The sequence below is a fragment of the Phasianus colchicus genome, chromosome 9, assembly GCF_987193195.1.
Source record: "Phasianus colchicus chromosome 9, bPhaCol1.hap1.1, whole genome shotgun sequence".
Lineage (NCBI taxonomy): Eukaryota > Metazoa > Chordata > Aves > Galliformes > Phasianidae > Phasianus > Phasianus colchicus.
In genome coordinates this window covers 23881479-23897316 of record NC_143444.1, presented here as the reverse complement: position 1 = coordinate 23897316, position 15838 = coordinate 23881479, and the positions used below count along the sequence as shown (strand labels likewise).

Genomic DNA, 15838 nt, shown 5'->3' with positions numbered 1-15838 from the left:
GATAGGGTGTAATTATCATATACCTCACACTGTTCCACGTTTGTGTGTAATACACACACACACACACACACACACACACACACACACAGGTTGCCCAGAAAAGCGGTGGATGCCCCATCCCTGGAGACACCCAGGGTCAAATTGGACAGGGCTCTGAGCACCTGATGGAGCTGTGGGTGTCCCTGTTCATTGCAGGGGAGTTGGACTGGATGAGCCTCACCCTTTCAAATGAAATGATTCTATGATTCTGTGTGTAATGCATCTCTCACACCATGTGAGTGATCTATGTACAACTGATTAACCCACTGTACAGCAGATCCAACAGAACAAAGGTGCCTCCTCCACCTAAATGATGATCCACTTCTCCCAAAACCATCCATCCCAGAATTGGCCCTCACAGACATATGAAGCACTGACATGTCATGGCACTGGCTGGAAAAGGAAAGCAGTGGTCTTTAGATCTCTTCATCTATCTTCTCATTTTTGAGATATGAGGCTCACATGTTGCTTTGCTCCAGGCACAAGGGCTGCAGAAGAGCTCTAACACTTCTTGTCATTGAGATTCTGCCAAAAACTACTGCAGGAATCATGATCCAGTAATAGGAGCAGCCAAACCTTTTCCTTTCCTCTGCTGGACACTTGTTTTACTCACATGATGAAAGCCTTAATGCTTCCTACACTGTAGCTATTTCAGGATCAAACACACCCAAGGTTAAAAGAAGGATTTGAGCATTGTTCATGAAATCATCTTTTGAAATCTGTCATCAACTGGGTTTCCAAATAAAGAAGAAAACATGCAAGCAGATAACATCTCAATGCAGCTGAACTGTTGCCCTGTCCATGCAGTGATCCTTTTCAGCCCTGACAAGCACCACGTGGCTGTGGGATCAATAGGCTCGCAGTTAACCCAGCAGTGCTATGGTCACTGGAGATAGCAGTGAGCAGCAGAACCAAGAGCTCTGCCTCTCTGGAGTCACCTAAAGAAGTTCCATCTCAGAGAAAAAGGCAACATGCAATTGCTGGGGATGGAAGCAAGGAGGGAGCAGGCAGCAGACAGAATTGATGCCCATCTCAGGACACTCCCATGGAAAGCTGCAGAGCTCCAAGGGACACAGTGCCAGCAACTACCTGAGTGGAGATGTGGTCACAGGGCAGACGCTCAGCTGGAGTTTATGCTGGCTTAGGAATTTTGCAGTGGGACCCATTGAGGGTGGATCCTACAAATGATGGGATAATCTCAAACACGCAGCAGCACTACAAAAATGCTGATTAAATTACTATATGAAACATAACTGAGAAGTCCAACAGCATTTCGCAAATACCCTCTGAAAGTGAAAACTGCTCAGAATCAGTTCTATTGTGCAGATTAAATGTTTCAGATACTAAAAGATGAGGGAGGTGTGATTTGACTGGCTCCCACCCACTCTACAGCTGAGCATGCCATTACACATCCACCCAGCCTTTCAAAATAAATCACATTTAAAGAGCTAAGATAACTCCTAGAAGAGCGCTCAGCTGCAACTGCTTGGTCTGAAGCACTATTTACAGGGTGCAGCTGTAACCCTTCATGCAGAAGTGCTATTTTCACATTGACCACCTTTCCAACAAGGACAACCCATGAATGCTTGGGATTTCGGATGGCCTCTCCCAAAGGCACACCTGTCTTCCCAGCACTTCTGCTGCCTGTACCTGCAGACACCACCACCATCCCACAGCCATCCTCCCTGCCATCCGCTCTGTAGGATAACAGCACAACCCCCACACAGAGCCCTACGTTTTATAGTTGGTTTACACTAAACGTTGCATATTTTAAATGACTGCTGCACATTATTCACGAGGAAATTCTCGAAGTGGAAACAATGAACCTCTTTCACAGATCCTACGTCACAAAAAAATATGAAGCAAATTAAACCCTGCAGTACACAAATGGCAGCAACAGACTGCTCTGAAAGTTAATCTTTTGTATCAGATCCATGTTGCAAGGCACAGTTATTAAACATGCAGCCTGAGCTCATGACAAAAGCGGCAGCAGGTTTGCAGACAAGAAGTGAAAAATGAATTTTGGGAAAGAAATACGGCATCATAGCACTTATCAAAGCTGGTTCTGAGCCCCTTCTTCAAAGCAGTGCCTTGTATTTGTTTCCCTCTATCTTATCATCTCAAATAATGCAGATATGAAATCATGCCCTAATAACACATTACAGTTCTGATCTCACAACATAACCAGGTCCTCACTGGCCCCATCATTATTCATGAAATCAAAACAGAAAACACATTGGTCATTATAAGCATAATTTCTGGTTTACATAGCATATGGTTTTCTACATAAATACTGAAAACGTATTCTATAGTGATCTCTCATATACAGAAATTGCCATAAAACACAATTGTTTCACAGAACAGAAAGAGTGCTATCTTTCTGCATGCATATATGCACACTACATGGAATGGAAATAAAATCTATTTGTTCACTGACCTACACGACAACCCACATCTTTTAAACTGATACGTTATGTTCTAAAAGTGTGAAGAGAACAGGAGCCCATCACTCACAATTGTCACTTGATCTCAATCCCATAATTTGCCCTTGAATACGGAGCTGCACATATGGCACAGACCCACAGGCAAAGTTGGATGCTGGAGCTGCACTGATGGCAGTCGAAATGCAGCCCTTTCAAACTAGAGGGAGAACCACGGCTGCCTTCAGGATGCCTCACACTTTTGCCAGAGCAGCCAGTGTGATTCCTGAGATTGCCTGTGACCTTGGCTTCCTGCATGGCAGCTCACTATCACACCAGTTGGGACAATAGACAAATATTTTTACAGCTATAGCAGTAAATACATTTCAGTTAATAAGTTAATATTTCACAGATGATGAAATTCCACTGACACTCATTGACCTAGTACCGTGCACTCATGTTTTAATTTTTTTGCTTTGCTGAATACGTTTGCTTTAGGGTATCCACCGACCAGCAGGGGATTAATTAAATCTCTTTCTATACATAACCATTTGCATTACAGAAATGATATAATGAGGGTCAGAATCTCCAGTTCTGATGGAAAATACAACCTGGCCAGGCAAGGACAAACTGTAATCCATCCATCAGATTAACAGAAAAGAATTTTTCATGGTGATTAAGAAAAAAAAACACACAGCCCACACTAAGCTCCTCTTTTTCCTATCAGAATCTGTCAAGAAAAATAATTTCCTTCTTTTCACCATATCACTGTAAATGGTTATTAAAACAATACTTCTCAATTTCAGGTAATGATTACATCTGAAATTGTTTGCCAAACTCATCAGCAAAGAATTTTAAACAGCAACACAAACCATATCTGTAGTGAATCCCAGATAAGCCTATGGAATATACTGCAGGTGCTATTTTATATCATATACTGTCTTTTTAGAAACCCAATTCAGAATCATATGGTTACATCATCTGCTTAACTACAGTGACGCTTAAAATACAGAAAACAAATACCCAAACACTTTCTGCTGTCATTCAAAACACAGGGAGGACACTGAGCTTCATTTCCAGACCTTACTGAGTACTGAATTTATACCTGCGATCAGTCGCACACATGCTGAGCTGCCAAACCCAGTGGTACTCCTGTTCCCCAAAGCACCATCCCTAGGAACTCTCACCTTCATGGCTGCGGGTGTCAGATCCTTCAGGACCACGTGCATGGCACTACGATGGTTTGCAGTACACCTGTTCAGCTGGTGCTATCCTAAATAACCCTACGCACCCAGAGCAAACAAAACTATTTATTTGGATAATCCCTGCCTCAGCAGAAGTTTTCTGTCTGTAGAAACATCATTTGCAAAGTATACTAATGTATAAAAGCAACGGTGGGGAAAAAGAAAAAAAAAAAAAAGACAGCTGTTGGGCTGACAGATGACCCCATTTCTCTAAATAAAGAGTTTATATCAGTCTTGAAAACAGTGGGTCAAGAATCAGCCAATGATGCATTTAATGTTTCTAGCATCCTCTGGCCTTTTTGTACTCTTCTGCAAAAAAAAAAAAAAAAAAAAAAAAAAAAGAGAAGCCTCGGGTTTATTTCAAATAATGGCAAAGAAGAAAATAAAGCCAAAAGCCTTTTCAATTTTAAACAAAATTCTCAATCACAGCCAATTATTTCCTTGTCCCCCCATGAGCCCTTCTGCCTGAGCAACACAAAGTTCCCCCTTTGTAAGCAAAATGAAGGATCTGGGCCACATCTGCACATTAACCTCTTAACAATATATGGCTCTGGAAGTTGCCCACTAACCTTTTGTACCACTTAACCTCTGGGCTCGTCATAAGGCTAAGGCTACTGGTGACTTGACCTAAAGTAATTACAGAATACATCTCAAAACCGATGAGAATTCCCACTTTTCACATAATATTCTGAGTAGGCTCCACTTCCATAGCTGTGCATATCATATAGATAGATGGATAAGACTTTAGAAGTATTCATATATATATATATATGTGTATGTCTATGTGTATGTACAGATAGATAAATACTGTTGTTTTTTTTAATATAAGCTGGAGTGAGAACTCCATGTTCTGTACACCACATCACGTTTGGAAGCCCACAGTACAACACGATGCAGCACACCATGGGCCCAACCAAACCCACTCATGTCAACAAATGCAACTGAAGCCACACATCATAGCTTGAACAGACAGATGACAACATGAACAACGTATGCAAACCACATTCCCAAGTGGGTGAGCAGAGAGCTGACCAAGCCTGGGCCCACAGCAGCTGCAGCCGAGCTGTGGGTTATTGCTGCGTGGGCTCTCGCAGCCAAGGCTCACTAACAGAATGGTGAATGACTTGCAATTCTTCAAGTCTCATTTCCTCCGCAGCGTTCGTTCCTATCTCTTATTCGGGACTAAGAGCCCCGGGTCAGTCTAATTCCATGCTATCAGTAAAGCAGCAGTCTTTCTTTCACAGTGAAGAAAATAGCTACCTTCATATTTGATCCCAGGCTTTTCAACTGAGGTTAAACAGTGAATGGTTTCTGAAAATTAAAGCCAACCCCTGAGAACCCCAGTCACATTAAGAAGAGCAGGTACAGTAACTCAGCTGTTCAATCCTGGATGTCAGCAAACTAATTTACCATCAGCTTGATTGTCTTCCCCAAGGCTAACAAAAAAAAAAAAAAGAGCAATTGTATAGCAGCAGCTCTCTTCAAATACATTTGCCAAACTTACTTTTAATATGTAGCACATAAAAGATCACAGATATAACTTCGTTTGAAGATTACAGCTTACACACTGCAGCCCCAAGAGTTGTAGATGTGGCACAGAAGCACAGAAGAAGCAGCAGAAAAGACTTGCTCTCATAACGGCCAATATATAAAACACAACAGCAATAGCTTCAGCAGGCTGTCAGATAACTGACTCCCAAAACGAAGTAGCTGTCCAAATGTATGGACCAACTACACACAAACTGAGATGCATGGTAGTCTTCTGCCTTTTATTTAGACAGGCCATAGCTTAAAATCTGAGAACTAACATACTTAACCAACTCCAAATCTTTATTACATGCATTATATTTCTGCACAGATTAGCCTGAGGGAGAGGAATATCGGGAGGAACAACGTGCACAGCTTAGACAGCTCATTAATCTTTCTCATTACCTAATTCTAGCTTTACAAGGCCACGAAGCAGATTACTGATCCAGGCTGTGTGCAGAGCAGGCTGCCCAGCTCTAACTGCCACCCAAATAAAGGAGCAACATTCACAATGCTCACTCATTCTGCCAGGCCACGCCAGCCTGAGAAATTTAAGTCAGAAGATCATGCTGTGCAAAAGTTTGGAAAATGCAGAAAGGAGCGTCATCTCAGAGACATACAGGAGCACACTATTGTTAGACACTGCTCTGTAAATTATCCTGTCTTGACTTGCACCAAAAATTCCTTCAAGACTGGGCATGCAGCGACCGCAAGGAAACGGTCACAGCTGCTAGGAATGCCAAGAGCATTACAGATAAACAAACCCCATTTTATCCCCTCTCTCATTGGCTCGTACTAATATTGATCTATGATTAAGTCGGTTGTCGTTTTTTCTAGGATACACACATCTACTCCTTAGAAGGCTGTTTCTAAAAGAAAAGTCAGCGTCAATACTACCTGACCACTCGTTTTATTTATAAAAATCATCAAGTGCCTTCTGTTCAATTTATAACTGAGTACTCGAGCCCAGCACTCAGGTGGCTAACCTTGCATAGAAGTTCTGCAAAACAATGGGTATCTCAGGTGAAAACTTCTGAGGCTGCTCATCAGCTCACATCCATTCAGTGCATTGGTGATGCAAGTGTGAGCAAGCATCAGTGGTTACAAAGAGACCTGCACTGAAATTTCTAGTTTGAGAAAACTCTGATAGTGAAGATGGACCCAAAAAGGTTCACCGTCAGCTCAACATTAACATCATCATCAGGATCTCATGACAGCCAGAAGGGTCCTGGTTACCATCAGCTTTGCCTCTCACCAAGGCCCCAGTCACGTGCTATTTGGGAAGCAAATAGGCAGGAATGAAGTCAGTTGTGGGCTTTTCCTTCCACGCTAAGCTGAGACATTTGACACAGAATCACAGAACATTCTGAGTTGGAAGGAACCCCCACGGATCACCAAGTCCAACTCCAGGCTCTGCACCCAAACCCCAACCCCACAACTGAGTTCCTTGAGCTCCAGCCGACTGGGGCCATGCCACTGCCCCAGGAATCTTTGCAACCATGTATTTCTCAAATAATTTAGGCACCAAGAACATCTGTATCAGACCACTAAGCAGCCCCTGAAATAAGACCAAGTTTGTTAATATCAGATCTCTGGGAAAAAGCCCTACAGCAGAGGAACAGCACTGCTCCTCAAACAGCCCCCACACTGCAGGCGTCCCCCACCCTGCCCAAAAGCTGCACCACGTCCCTTTCACAGAGATCACGTGAGAACACTCTCAGAAATTGAAAGCATAAGCAATCAATTTTAAAGATATTTAGTAATTAGCCCTAAAAGGGATTCCAAGCATATAAAGCTCCCTTGCCTTCATTCCGTTTATGACTGATAGCATCTGTAACCTCACGAGGCATCCATTAAGTTCAGTAGTTAATTACATCTGCTCTGAATGGACGTTATTTAGAGAACAAGCAGATGTAATTTCTCACTGCTCTGCTAATCTGCACGAGGCACTCCAGCTCGCCCCTCTCCAATCTCCACTTCTCAGCAGCCGCAGGGCAGCGGGGACAGGAGGAAGGTGATGGGTTTTGCAAAGGAATACAGACAGTCCTGTGCTTTATGAGGACCTCCACGTGCTGGGCACCATATGAAAGTCTGGAACAAGCAGGTGCCCACCAGCACCTGTATCTCTGTGAGCAGCCAGCAGAACTCTTAACTTTTCTGCCCTCATTAGTGAATGGTACAATACTGTTTACATGCACTGGGCTTCAAATTGTAGCCAAGCTGAAACCTAAATCCTCCATACAAGTAAAGGAAGAAAGGGCTTTACTGCTTCATTCCCAGATAATATTTACAGCAAAAGCAAAGAGCTACAGAAAGTCTGTAGTCAAGTTACGTGCACAGGGAGAAACTGATCCTCTGGAAACACAACGTGTGACTCACCCAAGTTACGCACTGAGTATTTCTACAGCTACCTGTTTAGAATCCATTCTAGAAAATAGTATTTTCAGTGAAAAACAAACATTAAAGTGAAGCAAGATCTCCCACCAGCTCTTTCACACACACTCTTAAAGAGACGCTTTATTTGCTCTGAAATACCTAGATTACCATAACTATTAGAAATACTGGGCAATTAAATGTTCTCCTCAGTTTTGATCAGGTAGAGGAACTGTAACAAGCACCAACCTCATCATAAAATAACAGTCTTGGGCTACCTTCATCTCATGAGAACACCACTCCCTGCCATGTTCACATACAACAAGAAGGTGGAAAATAGAATGCAAAACTGCAAAGCAGTGCTAGGCCAAACCCAAGATTAACGTACAGATCAATCTGAGCGTGGTGAAAGGTTTATACTGATGTATACAGGACAATTTTGGGCTCGGAGGGAGCAGAGCCTATCTTGGGAAAGCAACATCTATTGCTTTCAAAATGAAAGTCTGCAGAGCTGGGAATCACAGGCACTGCCTGATCTCATCCCTGGGCATATTTTTAATCAGCCACAGCCACGCTGTCCTTCAGGTATATCATAAACTGTGCAAATGTCAAGTGAATTAAGGTTTTTCAGCTCTCTGTGATTTCTCATATGAAGAAGCATGGGATCTTTCACAGATTTATTTCTGAACAACCCCACATTTAATATAGTTGGATAATTCAGACTTCCTTGGTGCCAAGAGATCTGTTTCAGAGCAAAGGAAAATTCATCCCCAATTACAGAACAAGTAAAATGCAGACGCGCTCTCAAAGCAGATTTGAGAAACTGCAGACTGTGCCTAATGACTTTAGTTCTGATGGGTGATTAGTGTGCTCTGTAATGGACTGACAGAAACAGCTGATTCTATTACAAGGACATGTTCTGGCCAGAATTTTCTTTCTGTTGCACTTAAATTATAAATACGTACTCTCTTGAAAATATATGGAGACAAAAGATAGGAATCAATCTCTACAACTTCTGTCTTCTGTCTTTTATAATACTTCAAATTAGAACAAACAATGACTTCATCATTGGGAAAAGACTTTCAAGCATTCAGAACTGTCTGCACAGCCATTATTCTTCCATACAACAAAGCATTCAGATCTCTTCATCCTCCACACCTTCCAGCTCTTTAGAAGGAACTGCGAGGTTTGGGCTCACCCAGGTATTGGCTTCAAAGGCATATTTTAAGGAATATTCTACTTTGTACCTACGGAAGAAATTTACAAGATGTGTATACTCATCAGAATTTGCCACTCAACAACTCTTTTCTACGAGCAGGCTTTAGAAAGGGGCTATTCCTGAAGCTGACAGATCACACAGCAGCCGCGCTCATCAATGTCTTTGTTCGTACTTGGAGGTTCAGTTCCAAACATGCTCACAGCACTCAGCCCACGTTGGCTTCTGGGTAATGAGCACACAGTGGCCTTATTTCAAAAGTCGTGAACACACAGTTTTCAATTGAATGTCTTTAACATACTTTGGAAACACTGGAGTGCCAGAACTGAAGCCCATACACACCTCACACAGCCTACAAAAAGCCACACGCTGGAAAAAGTAGCACATAAACCTCAGTACAGGCAAAACAAAGTACCAGAATGGTGCAATCACAAATAAATAAAAACAAAACACATGCTATAGATCTCTATGCAAAGTTACTCACAGCTGTTTTTTTCAACAGTTTCGTTGCAATTTTCATCTGCCCTTCCCACTCTAACAATCAGCCCCATCCAGCAGCATTTCTCACAGCAGAAGTTACAGTTTTGATGTGCTCAGCAGGAGCTTTAGAAGATTTTTTTATATAAAAAGCATTTGTAGTAGCTGTTAAAACTCTTGATTGTCATGATAACTATTAATAAGAACACTCACTGAAGTATTAGTATTTTTGTTTGAGAGGGACTGAACTATGGAGAAAAAGCTGAAATGCTCATTTAATTTAATGACCATATGTGAAGAAATAACCCGAGTAACTTACAACGAAAGCCTTTTCAGTAACAACCTTCTACCTGCACGTGGTGTGGTATAACACACTGTCTTCTCCATCAAGAAAAACCTTCGTTTATTTTGTTTCAGTGTTTAACTCCTTAATCCATCCTCAGACATGAATGCATTCCCTCTGCCGCTGTGGCTGATCCTGTAAAATCATTCACTGCCTACAAAGCACACCTGGATTCAGTTCAGTCATTTACTTCTAGATTTAGTACTGTGTTAACCAATGTGTTTCATTTCTATAAACAGTTTAGACACAGTAGTTTCACCATACTCTGACTGCAACAGGTTCAAAGCTCCTGGAATGTTTTCACTGTAACTTCTCACAAAATAAAGGCTCAGCAAAGAAAAGCAAGGAGGATGATTCCCATTTAATCTCCTTCTTCAGGATAAAACATTATCCTGTTTGTTTTATCCTGATAAAACTCCAAACTCAGCTTAGTATTTTGAGCACGTCAGTTTACTTCATTGAATGGTACACCCTTCATCAAAACAATTCTGGATTTAAGGGTTTATTTCTAATGTGGACCTGGTATTTGCTGAATTCAGAATTCTAATAGCAGAAAGCAAGACCACTGTCTAACCCAGGAATTACGGATGACTGGCAGTAGGAAGATTTAAGCATCATCTACATAACCCCAAAATAATCCTAGTGCAGTTTCTGGGGTTATTGCAGATTTACATTTATGGTAAGCAGCATTCTTGACTTAACATCTTAAAGAGTCTTTTTTGTCACATAAGAGAGAAAAAAAACAGGTTACAAGTAACACATTTACAAAGATGCTTTTCCAGTTTTACTAATTCTCCACCATCTTCTTAAATAACAAATCAGACTTTTTTTCTGCCCATCGTTTATTTTCATCATTGTTTTCAACTGTTCTAAAAAACATCAGCTTGATGTTTAGGAGAAAAACTGAGATGGCTCACAGGGATGGGATCTAACAGAGGCAAAAAAAAAAAACACATATGCTCAGAGGGAAAAAAAGCATCTTCTCTGATGTAGCATGTACTCTGCCTCACTAGGAGATGAGCCCTGTGGAAGTGCCCTGCTTTGTAAACACAGGGCTTGAAATATTTCAGCAGGAGGTAAAGCAACCAGAAATCATACTCACTCTCTCTGCTGAGGCTGCCAGAAACCAGCCAGTGTTTGTGCCTACTCTGCCTGCATTGCAATTACAGCTTGCTTAAAAATCAACAGGCATCACAGATGAATACAATATTATTTTAATTTTCCCAGTAATTCTAACAGAGTACTTATAAGGCTCTTTCTACCCAAGTTTAACAATAAAAGCAGATATACCCAGCATTTCAATGCACGCTGATTCTACAAAGCAGAATGTATACTGTAAAACAAACTATGGAGAATCATTTGCAAAATATCTAATGAACAGTCCCAAGTCTTACTTTTAAGACTAAGTACTTTGAGTCTTGTTAATTTTTATTACATTAAATAGCATTTCACTGCCTATTCAGTCTTAAAGAGATGATAATGAACAGGACATAAAACTAATGAAGCAAACGACTGACAAAAATAAAGTAATATTTCCAAACATTTGTACCAGGAGAGGTTCACACTAGATCTCAAGAATTTCTTCACAGAGGATATGGTCAGGCATTATTACATAGGCTGCCACAGAGGTGGGGGAGTCCCCATCCCTGGAGGTGTTTCAGAAATGTGTGAACATGGCACTGAGGACACAGGTTAGTGATGGGACTTGGTTAGCCAGGCTGATGGTTAGACTTGATGATCTTGAGGGGTCTTTTCCAGCATGGATGATTCTATGAATAAGATTAATCTCTTCCTAGCCCATTCTGCTCTCATTGAGCCAATTAGAAATAAGCGAGTTCTCTTCAAATCCTTGCTTTTTGTTGGTTCTCCTGTTCACTGTATGAATTATACAATTACTCCAATTCTTCTATTCCTGAGCAGGCTAAGCATTCTCAGCATCCCTCATGCTCATACAGAAAGCTGGGTAATGTTTTCAGTGTGCAAGATATGTCACATTAAGGACCAAAAAAAAAAAAAAGCAGATCAGAGGTAAATAATTGATTTTATAGCAAAATGCTAGATGAGACTTCAGCATTTACCATTAATTCCAGCACACAGTACATTAGTATATACTGCACAAGAGCAAATTTCTAAAAATGTGAGGAATTCATTAGGTGAGGAATCAACACAATGCCAGAACTGATATATACACCACTAACTGCTCATACTCCAACATAAAGCCAAACTAACACAAATTTCAAAAATAAAAGAATCACAGAATGGTCCGGGTTGGAAGGACCTCAAGGATCATGAATCTCCAACCCCACCACAGGCAGGGCCACCAACCTCCATATCTAATACTAGACCAGGCTGCCAGGGTCCCATCCAACCTGGCCCTGAACACCTCCAGGAATGGACAGGGCATCCACAGTCTCTCTGGGCAGCCTGTTCCAGCACCTCACCACTCTCATAGTAAAGAACTTCCCCCTAAATCTTCCCTCCTTCAACTTAAAATCATTTCCCCTTGTCCTGCTGTTATCTACCCTTTCAAAGAGTTGACCCCCCCCTCCTGTTTATAGGCTCCCTTCATGTACTGAAAGGCTGCAACTGATGACAATTACAAATTACAAATACAGCTGGAGGCTGGAAAAAAGCAAACATTGATAGGCAGCATCAAGGACAGGATGGAACTTAATATGGAAATTACTATAATGCCATTAGCTCAGTCAGAAATATATCAGCTGCTATGATGCCAGGCCTGGTCCTGCCATGCCATTCACAGACACATCCCAGGTTCCTCACTGAGATAGTGCTACTGCGCTTAAAATTAATTTTCCTATGTAATACATGCCTGTCTCTTTTTTGAAGGAAAAAAAGAGACAAAACTATCATCTGGACTCTAAGCACTAAATCTAAGGAGCAAGTTTTTAAAAGAGAGTAAATAATTTAGTCCTTCTAGCCAAAAGAACAGAAGTATCTTCAGAGGTCTGCAGCATGACAGCACAGGCACAAAGCTGTGCCTTCCTGTTCAGAGCAGGAGCGTTTCCAATACTACAGAAAGTAACTCTCAAAGGCTGGCAGCCATCATCTCAGCAAAAGGAGACTTTGGCTGCAAGCGATGACAGTCTCTTGGATTCATTGAGTAATATCATAGGAAAACTCCCATGGAAAGAAGGCTGTTCAGAACAAAGGACAATGCTGGCACAAGAACCGATTCATAAAACGGGTGCAAATAAAATTGCTGGAAACTGAAATAAAAAGTTTCTAATTCCCAGCTGACCACATTTCAGTGATTTCAGAAACATGGATTAAGCATCATCTATATTCCTTATGATCCTCAAGACATCCAGCTGAACAGAGTATACACATTAATCCACTTGTGCATGTACACACCATGCACAATATCAATACATATGCACACAATGAAATTTCATTTCCTACAAATATATGGGAAGTTCACACATTTTAATGTGGACACAACCAAACTTCAAAGAAAACAGAAGAGCAAATCTTGTTCCAATGCATTGAGAAAGCACAGATTCTTGTATTATTTGAAACACACCTTCTCTTACAACAGAATTCTTTCTTTGGAAAACAAAAAGTTTAAAAACCACAGGTTTCCTAGGTATGCAACCTATGGAGGCATTCAAAATCAGCCCACAATATATTTAGCAGGCAAACTGCTAGAGCTTAGTACAAGAGGAATTTTCCTAATCTGCTTAAGGACAGGATATTTCAGTGGCAACATGGCCGCTGCTATATGCCTGTGTTTCTCTGCACTAAGCCTGTTTATTTTTTGTTTTCTATTTAGTTTGATTCTCTGGGGGGGATTAATTATTTTTTTCTTTTTTGCCCTTATGGTAGGATCACTTTATTATCTGATTTTACGGCTGCCATTGCCATTTTCTGTTGGGACGCTTTGTTGTTTGCTTTGTGGTTCATCATCAGTGAACCCTCTTTAGTTACGTACAACCTTCTTGGCTTTTCAGCTCCATTCTTAATACACTTCAACTTACCTCATGAGAGAGAAGCTGCACCAGTTCCAGTTTTCACCAAGTGAAGACTACAGGAGGATCTGTCTGCTGCTGACACACTGTGATCCCAGCTGAAATACTTCTTAAGCCATGAATGTGTAATTTGGGATGGATGGAGGTAGATCATCACATCTTTACAAATGGATGCACTTCAAGACTAGGAATCAAACTACTGGAGAAAATGCTGTGGATCAGGATTTATTCCCAAGAGAAGAAAGAGCCAACCAAGAATCTAAGGTTTTCTTTGTTAATCTGACTCTAATTCTATTGGCTATTACTGTCAGTGGTTATTTAGGGGTTTTGCATCTCTAAACAGTAAAGCTTTCACTATAAAAAAAAGAAAAAAGGATTAGCACCTTGATGTCAATTAATGAAAATATTTAATTTTAACTTGGTCATTACTGAACTTCATTTTACACATTTATGATGCAGACTTTGGAAATACATTGGTTGATTAATCTCTACCATTAATAATGCAATGAAAAGAGAATGGCAGATCACTCATGATTAGTTCAGTTCTGAAGAAGCAAGCTTCATAAACTGAGAAAGGATCAACTCAGATCATCTAATGCTGACTGTTGGATGTATTTTCAATGAATCAGTATCTTATAGAACTTCTAAAAATTAGAACTTTGGATACTTTAAAAAAATTCTATGTTGTTTGCCACCAGGGGACAAAGAGAGTCTACACAATATTTGGCTACTCTTTCAGTATCAGCTTGTTATGTATTATGCATCAGAATGTAACCACACACTTAAAAGAAAAAAGCAATTTCTTGTAAATTGATATTGCTTGTTGATAGCTGGTTGTCTTCTGCTATGGTTTTCTCTGTTATAAGCCTAAATTGTGTTTAACCAGTACTCTTATTGAATATTCTGCTGCCAGTAAAGTTCTAATGCTTTATGTGAAGTCAAAGTTACCAGCATAAAACAAAGGGAATATTGGCTGCCCTTACAAATTGCAGTGAACTTTTTTGCATTGTCTTGAGATTGTCACTGAAGAATAACAGTCTTCTTTCTCAATTAAATCCCAAACTTTCTTGTTTCCGTAATTGAGGCTGCAGTCAAACCATCGCAAGGATCAGGTAAGGACAAGAAACAAAGCAGCCTCTCAGTTCAGAGGCAGAAGCTAGCTAGATGCACAGCTGCATGTCTTTTATAAGCCTTACTTACATTACACTCATTAACTTTGTTAACACTGTCCTGCTCTGGTGAATTCATCTGGTGTTGAAAGCTGATTTCTGTTTCTATTTGTTCTCAGGTTGCAATTCCATCAGATTTGCAGCCATGTCTTTCATCTTCCAGATCAAAATAGTACAGATGAATTTCTACCTGAATCAGAAATAGAAGACCTTACTCACATTAGTAGTGCTAGCTTTCCTTCTAATGTTATTAGTATTAATATTTGTATTTTTCATCTCAATCTAATACTGACTACTGATTCCTTGTGATATTTTTTACTTTATTTATAGTCAATCCTGGGGTGCTTTAAGATGATAAATGCTTTAGTGCTTGCTTGACAATCATATTCTTAGTTTGAAATTTTCATGAGCTGAGCTCCACGTTATGATTTTATATTTCTACTCAAATAGCTATTACACAAGTTCTTTAAGGAATTACGATTCACATTCTGATCTCTCTTACACTATTTAACATATGTCAAAATAAATAGTAGAAAAATCCTTTCGAATTAAAAAGAGTATCTGCATGGATATTGCACAGACCTTTATCAACTAAAATAGCATTTGAAGATTTCCATTCCAAAGCAATTACCACTCCTGCAGAAGAAAGCAGCTGATGAAACAGGGGGCAAGAAAGATCAGTACTTAATCCATTATCACATCCCAGTAATGCTAATCTAGGTGTAAGATTAATTTGGACTTCAAACATATTAAAGCAGCAAAATAAGATTTGCTTCCAGAAACGTTCAAAAGACAGTATATCCATATGATCAGCTTCAACTTTTATTGCAACCTTTCTTCCATTTGAAGCCAATTTATAAATCATCTTGGAAGGTAAAAAGATAATGCAAATAGCCCACAGAAGCATTTTGAAGACTCAAACATGGATTTTAAAATGGGAAGCAGAACTTAACTAGATCTTAATTTTCTGGTGAAGCAGATAAAAGACAAGAAAAACATTTCTAGAGTAAGTCCCTTTAATTGTTTTTCACAAACAAAATTGTA

At 40.3% G+C, this 15838-nt stretch overlaps 1 protein-coding gene across 14 annotated transcripts in view; it reads right to left on the bottom strand.

Moving 5' to 3' along the window:
• MAST2 (microtubule associated serine/threonine kinase 2) overlaps positions 1–15838 on the bottom strand; it is a 192033-nt gene that overhangs the window by 94473 nt on the left and 81722 nt on the right. The window lies entirely within an intron of this gene.